Source organism: Myxine glutinosa, chromosome 2, assembly GCF_964187855.1.
Source record: "Myxine glutinosa chromosome 2, kmMyxGlut1.1, whole genome shotgun sequence".
Taxonomy (NCBI): Eukaryota; Metazoa; Chordata; class Myxini; order Myxiniformes; family Myxinidae; genus Myxine; species Myxine glutinosa.
This window is the reverse complement of record NC_136262.1, coordinates 219,862,701-219,875,882: the sequence shown is the minus strand read 5'-3', so window position 1 is coordinate 219,875,882 and position 13,182 is coordinate 219,862,701. Positions and strand designations below refer to the sequence as shown.

Below are 13,182 nucleotides of genomic sequence, written 5' to 3'. Positions count from 1 at the left end.
CATCAATGACAGAGCTCAAAAACAAAGAGGCTAACAACAAACATTCATCTGTTTCGTGTATCCTCCGTCTCATGATGACTCCTTGTGCACCTCTTTCTGCTAACGTGGACCAACTATGTCTTCCTCATATGTGGAGAATTTAATAACCACCATGCGCAGATTAAATGGACATTGGCTCTTACCTGGCAATGGCAATGCCGCAAAATCATGAAGCTATTCCATAGGTCTGACCCAAATTGTGAACTTCCCAACCCAGATCTCCGCAAATGATAATCGTACCTTCTGACCTGATAATGAGTAACTATCTAAACAACCTCTTTAGTTGCTCCTCAACACCACTTACGTCCTCCAATCATGTTCTTGTTAAAGGCCAAATTATAAAATTATAGCTCTGACTCAGCAGCAGAGATTATATCTGTTCAATGTAGAGGAATGGCAGGGACTCCAATATACTTTTCCACTAAAATATTGCGTTAGCCTATCAGCAAGACCAAAGCCAAGGTAGGGGTGAGAAAGACCATCCGACAAGAACTCAACTCAAGATAGGGTGTAGATCCCAAACACCCTCAGGACCAGTGCAGCCATTGTGCCTTCCATTTCAGTTGCCAGAATACACGCACACACGTACACGTGTGCACGCACATACACGTGGATGCACACACTCAAATCTTTACAGAGCGTCAATTCTGCTGAAGCAGGTTCTTGGATCGAGTTGCAATCCTTGACGGGTCGCAACTCCAACACGGGATACTCGACCATGGGTGCATGGATTTGGAATTTTCCATGGTGCCGTTGCTATCTCAGCTATTCTTTACAAAGGGCACGGTGGGATCTTTAATGTCCCCCAACTAATACCGGCATGGGACACCCACTTTAACATCTTCCCGACGGACGGCGCACACATGACGTCCTGCCTCTCTTCGAGCCCTGCCTGTGAAATACCAGGATGACAGTTTATACCTGCGCCAATATTCGAACCCAGGTGAAAGTTTAAGCACAAACTCGAAATTACATGAATATCGATATTTTAAAACCCCTGCACGCACTGTCTGGATCCAGCAAGAGTTATTCAGAGGTATCCTTCAGCATTTTTTGTGCTGTGGTTACGACGTTCACCTCGTTCTGACATAATCGGGCAACTTGCATTTATATATGGATAGATAGAGAAATAAGCACGCACACACACCTTGTGGACCACCTTGATGAGTCAGTCCAATCCCACTGACTCAAGGTGGATCCACTCCTCTTTCCATGGCTTCATACCCACAGTTCACCACCATCTCATGTCATCTTCCATTGCTACCTGGGATATTTTATAGCTCTATTTACCCTCCCTAAATATACATCCTTTCTTACTTGCGGACTATCATCTATCTTTCTCTCTCCCTCCTTCTATTTTCTGCTCATTTATTCTCTTGCTTTTTTGTGTCTACCTGATTCCTCAACAACCGACTGTCAGTACACTGTCCTTCGAACCTCATCGCCTCGCTCTTTCATGAACATAGATTTTGTCTTCAAAAAAAGTCAAACGATACAGATGACACATCGTGTGCGTCTCTTACACGACATGTACCCAAGACCAGAAGGTAAGTGTCAGTGTATGTTTAAATGATGCAACCGTACACTGACATTTGAAATGGACCAAGTGCTACTGGTTCCAATTCCAGACATAATGCCAGAGACAGACAGGTGCAGGTTGTAATATTCTCTGTTTTCATCATCAAAATGATTTTTTGCCAAAGTGGACAAGTGATTGGTACGATAGCGAGAAGGATAGCTCAGAGGTGGTGTATTCACCATTTAGTTGTCTAGTCTGGGTTAGATGCTCCACACGAGTACAATATGTCACCCTGATGCTTTGTAGGTATGTTATTGCATGAGAGAGAGAGAGAGCATGTTATCCTTTTGAGGGACATTAGGCCTGGCAACCCATCTGCTGGCATTTTCTGGTGGAAATCGAACATCCCACTGTTTTTACAAGAGTCAACCATTGTGTGCCAGGACTGTAGCCAAATTCTAAATCCCCACCCAAACATGTCGCCTGCAACTTTGGCATGGTCACTGTATTCATAAACAGGCATTACTACCGAGACCCAAATTACCCAGACAAGGCAATGTCACACAGGAATTGAGGAGCGAGTTGGAACATTCAGTTCTCAAGTGAGAGGACCAATGTGAATGCAAAAGCCAATGCTTCTCCAACAGTCAACAGATACAGATACAGAATTCGATGGTTAACTTTGTAGTCCGGAACAAGATAACTATTTGATGATGTCAAATAAAGCATGCTGTCAAGTGCAATGTGAATTCCAATGCAATTAAGGAGCATGAAGATGGCAACGTGGTTGTTATTGACATTTTGCCAAGTTTCCCCTGACTCGTAGAGCTATCAATGTTATTATAATCCTTACCCCGTGCACGTGAAGCGAGAGGAAGGGCTAAGCAATTGGTTCATGTCGATCCATCTGTCTTATCAGTTCATAATTGAGGAACAGCTTATTTAAATTAAATGTTATATTTTGAACACGGATCGGAAGTTTGTTTGCAGTTGAACAATATTTTGCCTCTGAATTTGTCCTGATGTACCATGCGCAGAGTTTTTCCCACTGTCTGCCTGAATGGCGGTCAAACAAAATTGAAAATCATTCCGAACAGGAAACTTGTTGTTTGTAAGGAAGTTATAAATGACACATACAACATTTACAAATAACTAATGTAACATGTTAGATCGGGTGGTGTAATAAACACTGCGTAAAAAGGCGGTAAATCCAGGAATTAATTAATTTATACGCCTTTAAACCTCTTTAACCTTTATTTAAATTGAATTATAAACTTGAACACAAATCGGCTTCATAATACTTCCAAGAACCTCCAATTATGCAGTACTTGGACATGTTAAACCAGGAGGTGTATAAGCATTGGGTATAAGACTGCTTCAATAGCACTAAACTTCCGGATTGTTTTTTAAACTATCTTTAAAATCATTATTTTATTAAAATTCAAGTATTTCCTTGAACAGCTGTCCTGGTGGAATTATTATTCGGGCCGATATCAGAATCTGGCTTATTTGACAGACCATTTCAGTATACTTATACCCGGCTGAAAGATGATCAACTAGTTGCTGAAAACTGCACCTATGCTTCGCCTGAGATACAAAATGACGTCATTGCTATGATGGCGATTACAGAGTCTATCGCAGAAGATGTCAAATTGGCCAATGTTCCATTCTTCTCCCTAATGGCAGATGGTAGCCGGAACAAAAGGAATGTGCAAAACATATCCATTGCCCTTCGATACATAAAGGATGGGAAATCACATGACTCGTCAATCAAAATGCCTTACAGAAAAGTTGGATGTAGTGGGAATTGAAGAAAGTGATTCTAGATGGTTTACATGATACGAACATTGACACATCTCAAATAATTTCACAATACTATATGATGGAGCAAGTTGCACGAATGGGAATAAGGGGGGGGGGGGGGGGGGCGTTCAGTGGCTCAATCTAAAGGAACTGGGATGATTTGTTCTCTGCAGACATTTCTAGCTCTTTCATGAGCCTCGACTATATATAAAAAGTCCATTGTTTTAGCCATCGTCTATATTGAATTGTGGTGGACTTGGTTAGCACAGAAGCGGCGATATACCAATTATTCGATCAATGTGGCGTCATATACAACTTTTCTCCACAAGCCCAAGGTGGGTGTCGTGTATGGCAGTTCAAGCATTAAAAATGCTCGACACTCATTGGACGCAATTGTGAAGACTAAGTATGGGATGGCAAATAGTCAAGATTTTGATGGCGATACCATCACAACTGCTGCTGGACGACTACAAGCAGTACTACGTGGTGAGAGTTTGAGGTACACGGCCATAGCCATGAAACAGATTCAAGGCATGCTCATTTCCATGGATAAGTGCCTCCAATCTAGGGAGACAGACTTACAACAAGCAATGACTTTGATAGAGACCGTCAAAGATGGCTTGAAATCACCGAGAAGCTCATGAAGATCGATGAGATGGAGCAGATGAGATGAAGCTCATGAAGAAACTTCATGAAACTGTAACTTCACTCATATCTCACGGAGTCAATAACAACAAGCCAGCTCAGCCACACTGTTGTCGGATCACAAACAGAGTAAAGTTGGTGAACAGAAAAATCGCTGATGATTTATACTGGAAGTGCAAAAGTGGACAAATAGTCATGTGACCCAAAGGCATGCATAAAACGAGTCTTTTTTGATGGCGTAGCTCATCGGGCAGAGTAGTCGAGAACAGTGTTTGTCTGTCTGTCCGTCTGTCTGTATGTATGTATGTATGTATGTATGTATGTATGTATGTATGTATGTCCCCTCAAACGTATACCAATCAGAGCTGAGAATCTGGTCACATGACAGGGTGATGTGATTACGTCTGATGTCATTACGGCAGTGCTGCAGCTGACTCTCCACACACCGCCATTTTGATATATATGTCGTTCATGCCAAACATATCATCGAACCTGTCATATATCACAATCGCCATGCTCTACCTTCACGTTTTTCATTCAGTGTGAAACACAAACACACCGATTGTTAAAATGACAATGAAACATCGAAAGCATCGGCGTTACGGCTCTTCCAACAATACGGTAAGTACAGGCCTTAGGCGTTATGACTCACCGTCCGCTTCGGCCAAATTAAACCCAGGTTTGTTAATACAGTGGTATCGTATCAGTAGTATCGTTTTCGTAATAATAATAATATTATAGTAAATATAACCATAATACTTTAATCCCAATGTCGTGAATGGAAAATTGATGGATTGAAGCGGTGTAACCGCGGAAGTAAGTAATTCACCTCGGTTTTTTAAAAATAATATAATTTTCGTAATAATAACATAACGTTATTATTATAGTAAATCTAATCATAACACTAATCCCTTTGTCATGACTGCAAACGTACTGGATTTTAAATATACTAGGGCATGCCCGTACTATATCTATATCTAAAATTATATCCCCCCCCCCTCTATTTACATGAAATGGTTTGGTCCAAAGCGAACGGCTTGCGAGTACGGTGACAATCCCCCCCCTCTATTTACATGAAATGGTTTGGTCCATTCGCAAAGCCAAAGCGAACGGCAGTTACGAATCGCAGTTACGATGAATCGCAAATTAGTTTTAATTAGTTTTAAAACATAGTTTAACGGCAACATAGTTTGCCGACGGGAAATAAATGAATACGCTCTCAAATGTGCCATCCGAGGCAGAGTCTGTTCGCCACGTTCGGCACACGTGATAGCTCGCTGCTCTCTGATTGGTTGAATCGTTTTTTGGACATAGCTCGGTAACTACTTCTGCGATTAATTTAAAACCTTGAAAAGGCACATCCTCGGGTCCCCAGCAATATACCTGGCAAGTTTCAAGTATATCGGACCGGTAGTTGTCGAGAAACAGCGGTCACAGACAAACATACAAACAAACATACACACAGAGATTAGTGGAATTATAGATAGATAGACTTTTGGTCTTGTTATATTAATAGACACAATAATGTCAAAGATAGAGGCAAGGTTTGTTGAGAATGATTGGCTGTACGAGGCAGTCCGAGATCTATCATTAAAGTCTCCAACATACCTGAGCATTGAAACCCTGCAGCCTCTGTTGAGGCTTGGAATCAAGATTTCCACTCGAGAAAAGCTTACTGTCATGAAGGCGTTTACAAGTCGCGCTATGACCTCTGGATCTGAATTGGATGTCGATATGTATACGCCTATACGGGAAGTGCTACATTCAGATAGGGTGACAGTCGAGACATATACGCCCTTGCTGCAGCAATTGCCATGCTCACCAACAGCACAGCAATGTGCGAATCCAGCTTCTCATCAATGTCGAGAACTGACAGATCATAGCGACCCGCCATGCTAACTTGGTCCTGTTGGCCATCAAAAAAGGCGCACTGCAGCATTAGACATGGCGAAATTTGTGAATGTTCTCACAGAAGAGTGTTCTCTCCAGTCATTTTGATGTGTATATCATACGAATGTAGAAATGTTTTACAGAAAATATACTCCCCCTCTTGAATTCCATTTGCATTGGAAAATCAATAGTCCATCAAATAAAAAGGAAACCATAATGCACGGAACCAGAAATTGTGTGGGCACGAATGAGTGTGCTCTCGAAGGTCATATGCCTCACAAATCAAAACTCCTATGTATTGTAAATTTTAAAATTGCATCTCAAAATTGGATACTTGCAGGGTTTTTATTAATATCACATTTATTCATATCTGTTATAATGTTACAGGTGGCAGTTAAAAAAAAAATTCTATTTATCTACTGAAATGCCAAACTAACCAAGATAATGAATACACCAAGAAACAATAACATACCAACTTCTCATCTGAAGGTTTGAGTGGTGCATCATCATCCAAACAGCTTAAAAATAGTTAATTACAGCATACTCATTCATCCACCCTGGTGTTGGGCTAGCGGCTAGGGTGCCGGCTTAGGATCCTAGGATCCTGGGTTCGAATCCTGGTCGATCGCTGAATTAACGCCAGGGGGGTTGACTCAGCCTGTCATTTTTCCGAGGTCGGCTAATTGAGTACCAGTTCACTGGTAATTCCCTGTTTGTCGTTAAAGGCGGCAAAAAGGGTTGGCGTCAGGAAGGGCATCCGGCCGTAAAACATTGCTTCAAAAAGGGGACCAAAAAACAACAACAACCATGGTTCCCAAAAAAGGCCAACCCCCGCTTTGCGGGGAAAAATGGCCTCTAAAGGTGGTTATTTTTTATTTATATACTCATTCATCCCCACACAATTTTTCTCGGAAAAAACTGCCTCCAGGCCAACCGTTGGACGTTGGTGTGTCCTCTTGTTTTCTGTAAGCCGCTTTTTGCTGTCTTAGATATTTTGCTTAAGGGTAAGTTATAAAAATAACATGTTTTATTTGACAATTTTCGGTTTCAACATCACAATCTATATGTATAACATGCTTATTCTGTTATTCCAACGATTTTTTCTTAAAATACTCGACCAACCACCATAGTAAAACCCATCTATACTATAAAAGTGAATTTGTACATTTGTTTGCTTCTTTATTTATTTATTTTATATATATATATATATATATATATATATATATATATATATATATATATATATATATATATATATATATATATATATATATATATATATATATAGTCATCCCTCGTTTATCGCGGGGGTTACGTTCCAGAACCCCCCGCGATAGGTGAAAATCCACGAAGTAGAAACCATATATTTATTTTATTATTTTTATACATTTTAAGCCTTTAAAAACCCTCCCCATACTCTTATAAACCTTTCCCACGCTCTTATAAACCCTTTCTACACTCTTAAACACACTTTTGAGACCCATCCTTAGTCCTTACGTATTAGAAAAATATTTGTACGTGTATATATAGCTGTACAGTACATTGATGCAAGTTCTTTTATAATTGCAATTAATTAACAAACAAACATACACATATGATCATGGAACTACACAAGTACAGTACAACAAAGTATTTACATTGATGCAAATTGTGTTTTTGAAAGCAAAAGGCAATAATTGACAAAAGTGCCTTTAATCAAACCTGAGGGCCTAAGCATAAAGAAGTCTCATGAGCTATTCAAAATAGAGATGATGATTAATTTTGAAAATTAATAAGAAATGCATTAGCTTCCTCTTGCATATGCAGCAGCTTCCTGATGGTTAATTTGTAGGAAGCAGTGGGGGGGTGGAGAGGAGGTGAGGGTGGTTATTCCTGATCTGATGCAGTGATGAAGCAGATATCTCATCTGTATCAAAAGGTAATGACCGAAAAATCCCATCCTCCACAACCTCGGTCATTCATGTTACTCAGCGACTTAATTTAATTGCAGCTTTAGACAACATCATCGAAATCGTCATCATGATCATGCGTCTCTAAGTTGTAAACATAAGTTATTGTACATTAGAGGTTACCCAAAGTATGATGACTCTTAAAACCATATTGATCATTAAACTGCAGGACACAGTTTGGCATCAACCTTGCAAATTACTTAAAGTAGCGAAGAACCGTCCAAGAACCCTCCTTACAGATGGGTTAATTACCCCCAGAATCATGGACAAGTTAATTACCCCCAGAATACGGGACTTTCAAAATGCGCGATTCTTTGTCTACTCATTTATAATGCGTATTTTATTTCGATTTACTGTAATATTCTTTTAATATAGGTTTTTAATTAATGTGTTATATTTTTATTTATATAATTATTAATTTTTTAGGCGAGAAAATGCTTATTTTACCGCAAAAATAATTAAAATCTAAAAAAATAAAAATACCTATAGGCCGCAGAATCCCACGATATAATGAAAAATCCGATATATAATTTTACATATACTAGCAAGAAAAACCCCGCGATGTACCGAAGCCGCGAAAAGTGAAGCGCGATATAGCGAGGGATTACTGTATATATATATATATATACACAAACAAATAAATAAATAAACAAGCAAACACATTTTTATAGTATATAAAATATATATATATATATATATATATATATATATATATACCGTCACGTCAAAAAGTAAGTACACCCCATGTAAAGTTTGGACTTTTTTCAACATATTTCAACATACAGCTATTTGATCTTCATTTCAACAATATTGATAGATAAAGGTGATATAATATAACAAATATCATGAAACATTTACATTTTGTAGTCCATTGTATAATTTAAATAAACATAAATGCAAATTTCGCATGTGGAAAAAGTAAGTACACCCCTACATTTATCACTACTTCAAATACCTAAAATTAGTATCAGGTACACCAGCTCAGGTGCAAATGATTAGAACATCGTCAGAGAGGATCTTGGAGGAACCTGTCTTATTTAAACCTCAGACATTTAGTTTGGTTTGATCCTCGTTGTTGAAGTGTGCAGCGTCACCATGCCGAGATCAAAAGAGCTCCCTGAGGCCTTCAGAAAGAAGGTTATAGATGCCTACGAGTCTGGGAAGGGATTTAAAAAGATCTCCAAACAATTTGAAATCAATCATTCGACTGTCTGGAAGATCATCTACAAGTGGAGAAGATTCCAAACAACTGCCAACTTGTTCAGGCCAGGCCGCCCCAGCAAGTTCAGCCCGAGAGCAGACCGCAAGATGCTGAAAGAAGTCTCTAAGAACCCCAGAATGTCATCACGGGACCTACAGGTAGCTCTTGCCACTGTTGATGTCAAAGTGCACGAGTCTACCATTAAAAAGAGGCTGCACAAATTTGATCTCTATGGGAGGTGTGCCAGGAGGAAAACTTTTGCTGCCCAGAAAGAACATCAGGGCAAGACTAAAGTTTGCCAATGAACACCGAGGCAAAGACCAGCACTTCTGGAACAATGTGCTCTGGACAGATGAGTCAAAGGTAGAGCTATTTGGACACAGTACCAGAAGACATGTTTGGCGAAAACCAAGACAGCATTTGACCACAAGAACCTCATACCAACTGTAAAGCATGGTGGTGGAAATATTATGGTTTGGGGCAGCTTTGCTGCATCAGGGCCTGGGCAGCTCACCATCATAGAATCCACTATGAATTCTTCATTGTACCAGAGGGTGCTTGAGGATAATGTGAGGCCATCTGTCAGAAAGTTGAAGCTCAACCGAAGGTGGACCTTGCAGCATGACAATGACCCTAAACATACCAGTAAATCCACCAAGGAATGGCTGAAAAGAAAGAAATGGAGGGTTCTGGAATGGCCAAGTCAAAGCCCGGATATAAATCCATCGAGATGTTGTGTGGGGGGTTTGAAACGAGCTGTGCATGCAAGAAACCCCTCAAACATCGCACAGCGGAAAGAATTCTGCATGGAAGAGTGGGCAAAAATTTCTCCAGTCGATGTCAGAGACTGGTAGACAGTTATAAGAAACACCTACTTGAGGTTGTTTCTGCCAAAGGGGGCAATACCACCTATTAGAGCCAAAGGTGGACTTACTTTTTCCTCATGCGAAATTTGCCATTTATGTTTATTTAAATGATACAATGGACTACAAAATGTAGATGTTTCATGATATTTGTTATATTATATCACCTTTATCTATCAATATTGTTGAAATGAAGATCAAATAGCTGTATGTTGAAAAAGTCAAAATTTTACATGGGTGTACTCACTTTTTCACGTGACTGTGTATGTCTGTATGTATGTGTGTATATATATATATTCATATATATATAATATATAAATATAATATATTTTATATATATATATATATATATAATATATATATATATATATATATATATATATATATATATATATATATATATATACACTGTAACCCCGATATAACGAACTGCTTGGGAGACATAAAAAAGTTCGTTATTTTGAAGTGTTCGTAATACTGAATAACCTACGAATCACCATACTATCACACCTATTCATATGCAAAACAACAAACTCTTTGTATTGTTCATTCATGTACATTTTATTGTTCGATTCTACGATAAAAAACTTTAAAAAGCATTGCTGTTGTGTCATTGTTCAAGTACATGTAATATTCAAGTACATGTTCAAGTACATGTCCATGTTCAAGTACATAAATAAAATGTTCAAGTACATGTAATATTCGATTGATGATTTGCCTTAAGTTAAACAATAGAATCTCATGAAATATGCGGGGGACAGGAAGTTCGTTCGTTATATCTGGAAGTTCGTAATACTGGTGTTCGTTATAGCGGGGTTCCAGTGTATGTATGTATGTATGTATGTATGTATGTATGTATGTATGTATATATATGTATGTATATACATATATACTAGCAGAAGTACCCGGCATTGCCGGGCGGGGAAGGGGGGAGGGGAAGAGGGGAAGGGGGGGAGGGGGAGGGGTGTGGGGGTGACCGGGGGGAAGAAGGGCCCCTCCCCCACTCCCCCCTTCCCTTCCCCCTCCCCCCTTCCCCTCCTCCCCCCCCCCCTTCCCCCTCCCCCCCCTCCCCCTCCCCCCCATTCCCCTCCCCTCCTCCCCCTTAACACCAGGGGGGTTGACTCAGCCTGTTATCCTACCGAGGTCGGCAAATTGGAGTACCAGTTCACTGGTAATTCCCTGTGTGCCGCAAGAGGCGCCTAACAGGGTTGGCGGCACGAACCCGGAAGTCGGAACTCATTGTCGTCAAATAAATGTAGCATGTATGTTTCACTCTCTGTACGTGTGAAAAACTCAAGGTATGTGTGAAATTTTCCCGAAACCCTTTTCCACGTCTGCCCGGAAGTGGCGACTCGGTCTCGCGATTTCGAAGACCCAGAGAGAAAAAGGGGCTTAATCTCCCCTTTGTAACGGGAACGGGCTTCGAAATCCGCAACAATATATATATATGTATCTATATATATATAAAGCAGTAAAGTATGTTTGTTTGTCCTCTTTATAACTCGAGAAACTATTCATCGCAGAGAAAAACCAAAGGGATATTCGGAATCAGTACGTCTCAGAGCAACTACAGCACACCTTAAATTTTAAAAAACTTCGGGTTTTAAAATTAGCGTATTAGCACAGAAGCACGAGCAGAGAGGGGAGGGAATCGAAGGGAGGGAGCGCAGCGCTCCCTCTAGCGCTTCGCAGCGCCAGCGCTTCTGTTAGCGTATTTCGGAACGTTAATTTTTCAACTTCATTATTCGGAATCAGTATGTCCCAGAGAAACTTCGTAATGTTAATTTTTCAACTTCATCCGATTGACATGGGACCAAACGCATGTGACAGAGAGTGAAACATACATGCTACATTTATTTGACGACAATGAGTTCTGACTTCGGGTTCGTGCCGCCAACCCTGTTAGGCGCCTCTTGCGGCACACAGGGAATTACCAGTGAACTGGTACTCAATTTGCCGACCTCGGTAGGATGACAGGCTGAGTCAACCCCCCTGGTGTTAAGGGGGAGGAGGGGAGGGGGAAGAGAGGGAGGGGAATGGGGGGAAGGGGGGGAGGGGGAAGGGGGGGAGGAGGAGAAGGGGGGAGGGGAAGGGGGGAGGGGGGGAGGGGAAGGGGGAGGGGGGGAGGGGGAAGGGGGGAGGGGGGGAGGGGCCCTTCTTCCCCCGGTCACCTTCCCCCCGGGAGGAGGGGAGGGGGAAGAGGAGGGGAGGGGAATGGGGGGGGGAGGGGGGAAGGGGGGGGGAGGAGGAGAGGGGGGGGGGGGAGGGGAAGGGGGAGGGGGGGGAGGGGGAAGGGGGAGGGGGGGGAGGGGAAAGGGGGAGGGGGAGGGGGGGGAGAGGGGGGAGGGGCCCCTTCTTCCCGGTCCCCCGGGTCAACCCCCCACACCCTCCCCCTCCCCCCTCCTCCCCCCTCCCCCCTCCCCCCTCCCCCCCCCCATTCCCCCCTCCCCTCCTCTTCCCCCTCCCCTCCTCCCCCTTAACACCAGGGGGGTTGACTCAGCCTGTCATCCTACCGAGGTCGGCAAATTGAGTACCAGTTCACTGGTAATTCCCTGTGTGCCGCAAGAGGCGCCTAACAGGGTTGGCGGCACGAACCACGGAAGTCAGAACTCATTGTCGTCAAATAAATGTAGCATGTATGTTTCACTCTCTGTCACATGCCGTTGGTCCCATGTCAATCGGATGAAGTTGAAAAATTAACATTACGAAGTTTCTCTGGGACGTACTGATTCCGAATAATGAAGTTGAAAAATTAACGTTCCGAAATACGCTAACAGAAGCGCTGGCGCTGCGAAGCGCTAGAGGGGAGCGCTGTGCTCCCTCCCCTTCGATTCCCTCCCTCTTCTGCTAGTGCTTTCTGCGCTAATACGCTAATTTTAAAACCCGAAGTTTTTTAAAATTTAAGGTGTGCTGTAGTTGCTCTGAGACGTACTGATTCCGAATATCCCTTTGGTTTTTCTCTGCGATGAGTAGTTCTCGAGTTATAAGAGGACAAACAAACATACTTTACTGCTTTATATATATAGATACATATATATATATATTGTTGCGGATTTCGAAGCCCGTTCCCGTTACAAAGGAGAGATTAAGCCCCTTTTTCCCTCTGGGTCTTCGAAATCGCGAGACCGAGTCGCCACTTTCCGGGCAGACGTGGAAAAGGGTTTCGGGAAAATTTCACACGTACCTTGAGTACCCCACACCACAGCGGGAGCGGGGATCGAGTCTCGCACGAACCACGCGTGATTGAGTACACCCAAGCAGAATGCGTACCAC

General features: G+C 41.9%; 1 protein-coding gene across 4 annotated transcripts in view; it reads right to left on the bottom strand.

Moving 5' to 3' along the window:
• The window catches only part of LOC137420812 (RNA-binding protein with multiple splicing 2), a 212,795-nt gene that overhangs the window by 106,918 nt on the left and 92,695 nt on the right, over positions 1-13,182 (bottom strand). The window lies entirely within an intron of this gene.